Source organism: Sapajus apella, unplaced genomic scaffold, assembly GCF_009761245.1.
Source record: "Sapajus apella isolate SASKATOON/1434 unplaced genomic scaffold, GSC_monkey_1.0 scaffold237, whole genome shotgun sequence".
In the NCBI taxonomy this organism is placed as follows: Eukaryota; Metazoa; Chordata; class Mammalia; order Primates; family Cebidae; genus Sapajus; species Sapajus apella.
This window is the reverse complement of record NW_022437177.1, coordinates 498,874-502,479: the sequence shown is the minus strand read 5'-3', so window position 1 is coordinate 502,479 and position 3,606 is coordinate 498,874. Positions and strand designations below refer to the sequence as shown.

The 3,606-nt window shown below is 41.3% G+C and overlaps 1 long non-coding RNA gene across 1 annotated transcript in view; it reads right to left on the bottom strand.

Annotated features, from left to right (window-relative positions):
- The window catches only part of LOC116544932, a 10,097-nt gene that overhangs the window by 5,938 nt on the left and 553 nt on the right, over window positions 1-3,606 (bottom strand). The window contains exon 2 of the long non-coding RNA XR_004266106.1: window positions 2,787-2,792. This is a non-coding gene — a long non-coding RNA (uncharacterized LOC116544932). The remainder of the gene's footprint in view (window positions 1-2,786; window positions 2,793-3,606) is intronic.

The following is a 3,606-nucleotide window of genomic DNA, read 5'->3' as shown; positions in this document are numbered from 1 at the left end:
TGAGACAGAGTCTAGCACTGTCACCAGGCTGGAGTGCAGTGGTGCAAACTCGGCTCACTGCAACCTCCGCCTCCTGGGTTCAAGCGATCCTTTCGCCTCAGCCTCCCGAAAAGCTGGGACCACAGGCGTGTGCCACCACGCCCGGGTAATGTTTTTGTATTTTTAGTAGAGACGGGATTTCACCGTGTTGGCCAGGATGGTCTCGATTTCTTGACCTCGTGATCCGCCAGCCTCGGCCTCACAAAGTGCTGGGATTACAGGCGTGAGCCACCGCGCCCCGCCCTCTCATTTGCTCTTAAACCAAAATCCTGTAGCTTTTTACAGGGGGAATATTTTGAAAATGCATTTAGGCCGGGCGTGGTGGCTCACACCTGTAATCCAAGCACTTTGGAGGCCAAGGCGGGCGGATCACCTGAGGTCGGGAGTTCAAGACCAGCGTGACCAACATGGTGAAACCCCGTCTTTAAAAAAAAAACAAAAGAAAAAAAATAGAAAGAAAATGCATTTAAAATGTAGGTATTAGTTTACAGAGGAAAATACATAGATGTGACAGAAAGCTCACATTTCTTGTTGGTGGTTATTCTGAACCAAGGTAATAGGCTGATTAGACTCTCAGATACCCTTTGAGAAACACTGAGTGTCTTTTATGCAAAATTTTTTTATGTTGTTTTCACTTTGGGAAAGGACTTTTAATCTCATAAATACCTTCCACCTGAAGTTAGTTAATTGAATAAATATGTAAGGAAAACGTGCAGCAGCATATTTCAAGTATTTAAGAAACAAGAACTAAAAATAACTTTTGATCCTAGGTTAATATGGAATTTAAGCAGAATTATTACCAATTTTAGTTTTTTTTTTAAACAAGTAGTCTAAAATAAATGGGCCTTTTAACATTGGGGCATGGAAGGAGTACTTTACTGTATGCTTAAGTTCTTAAAATTGACTTTTTTTAAAACAAGAGAGTTTTGAACCATTTAATAAGCATACACTCTAAAGATACTCATAGTTATATATCCTGCAAGAGCTGCGTGTTTGTGCATCATAAAACATCAAGAAGTATATTAAAAGTATATATAAGTACATGTAAGACTGAAGGTAACTGGATCTCTTTATGGTTTAAATTTGAATTTAATATGTTGCGACTGATAGTGTTGTTTCAGTGTGTAGCTGTGGACATAAAACAGTTTAACTTAGATGCTTGTTAAATAATAGGTAAAAATAAGATATGCTAATAAGAGTAAATAACTTACTTGCTATCAATACAGTGAAATTATTTTAAGAAATGTGTTCAGTTTGGATAGGGAAAATGTGGCACATATACACCATGGAATATTATGCAGCCATCAAAAACGATGAGTTTGTGTCCTTTGTAGGGACATGGATGAACCTGGAAACCATCATTCTCAGCAAACTGACAGAAGACCAGAAGATCAAACACCGCATGTTCTCACTCATAGGCGGGTGTTAAACAATGAGAACACATGGACACAGGGAGGGGAGCGCTACACACTGGGGTCAGTTGGGGGGAAATAGGGGAGGGATGGTGGGGGGTGGGAAGCTGGGGAGAGATAGCAAGGGGAGAAATGCCAGATGTAGGTGATGGGGAGGAAGGCAGCAAATCACACTGCCACGTGTGTTCCTATGCAACAATTTTGCATGTTCTTCACATGTACCCCAAAACCTAAAATGCAATAAAATAAATAAATGGGGGAAAAAAAAAAAAAAAGAAATTTGTTCAGTTTGATCAGCCTGTGTATAAACTACTTGCAAAAATCAAGTAGTTTATAAACTACTCATTTAATAAATGAATTTACAGGTCAACTTATTTTGGAAATAGTTTATAAACAGGCTGATCAAAATCACATATGTATATATACATATATAATCACATATATACATATATAGACTAATTTTCATTTGTAAGGTTGACAAAACATTGAAAGTTTTTATTTTGTCAAGCTGAAAGAGACTTTAAATGAAAGCTGATTATTGAACACCTCAAGTTAGCGTCTTTTGAGTAGTGATCGCCATGTAGCAGTCCCAAAGATGGGACTCTTAGGAAAAGATAGTTTGAGCCCAGGCCGGGTGTGGTGGTTCACACCTGTAATACCAGCGCTTTGGGAGGCCGAGGCAGGAGCATCACCTGAGGTCGGGAGTTCGAGACCAGCTTGACCAACATGGAGAAACCCTGTCTCTACTAAAAATACAAAATTAGGTAGGTGAGTGTGGTGGTGCACACCTGTCATCCCAGCTGCTCCGGAGGCTGAGGCAGGAGAATTACTTGAACCCGGGAGATGGAAGTTGCAGTGAGCCGAGATCACACCATTGCACTCTAGTCTGGACAACAAGGGCGAAATTCTGTCTCAAATAAATAAATAAATAAGAAAGTTTGAAGCCACTTGGCTCACACCTGTAATCCCAGCACTTTGGGAGGCCGAGATGGGTGGATCATCTAAGGTCAGGAGTTCGAGACCAGCCTGACCAACATGGAGAAATCCCGTCTCTACTAAAAATACAAAATTGGCTGGGTGTGGTGGTACATACATGTAATCTGAGCTACTCAGGAAGCTGAGGCGGAAGAATCACTTGAACCCAGGAGGCGGAAGTTGTGGTGGGCCGAGATCGCACCATTGCACTTCAGCTTGGGCAACAAGAACGAAACTGTCTCAGAAAAAAAGAAAAAGAGTTTGAGCCCAGAGAAAAGTTAACAGATGAAAAAGATTCTGAAGAGAGTCCTCTTCCAGGGTCCAGTGTCAGCACATGGTTTTGGATTGCTTATACTCAACTTTATTCTCATTTCATATCCCCAAATGTCCTAATCCAAACAGAATAAGGTAGAGGTTAAAGAGAGACTCTTGAGGGGCATATGTTATCTGTGTGTAAAGTCTCATATTATTTTGGGGCCATAATGATGTTCAGGGCCAGACTTTAGATTTCTAAAGAAATATGTTCCCAAAATTAGGAGGCTGCAATAGAAATGCTGATTTCTTTTCATTTCTTTCTTTTTTTGAGACGGAGTTTCGCTCTTGTTACCCAGGCTGGAGTGCAATGGTGTGATCTCGGCTCACTGCAGGCTCTGCCTCCTGGGTTCAGGTGATTCTCCTGTGTCAGCTTCCTGAATAGCTGGGATTACAGGTACGTGCCACCACACCCAGCTAATTTTTGTATTTTTAGTAGAGACAGGGTTTCACCATGTTGTGCCACCACGCCCAGCTAATTTTTGTATTTTTAGTAGAGACAGGGTTTCACCATGTTGGCCAGGATGGTCTCCATCTCTTGACCTCCTGAGCCAGTGTGCATAGCCTGATTTTTTATTTCTACCAGGTATGGCCAATACAAACAAATATCACACCACTATCTCCTGTCACCATCATTTCTTTTAACAAAAGGATGTTTTCGCTCAAACAATTCGAAAGAACAGAATCTCTGACAATAAATTTTATTTTTTATTTTTTTGAGATGGAGTCTTGCTCTGTCAGGCTGAAGTACGGTGGCACGATCTTGGCTCACTGCAACCTCCACCTCCTTGGTTCAAGTGATTCTCCTGCGTCAGCCTCCTGAGTAGTTGGGACTACAAGCATGCACCACCACGCCCAGCTAATTTTT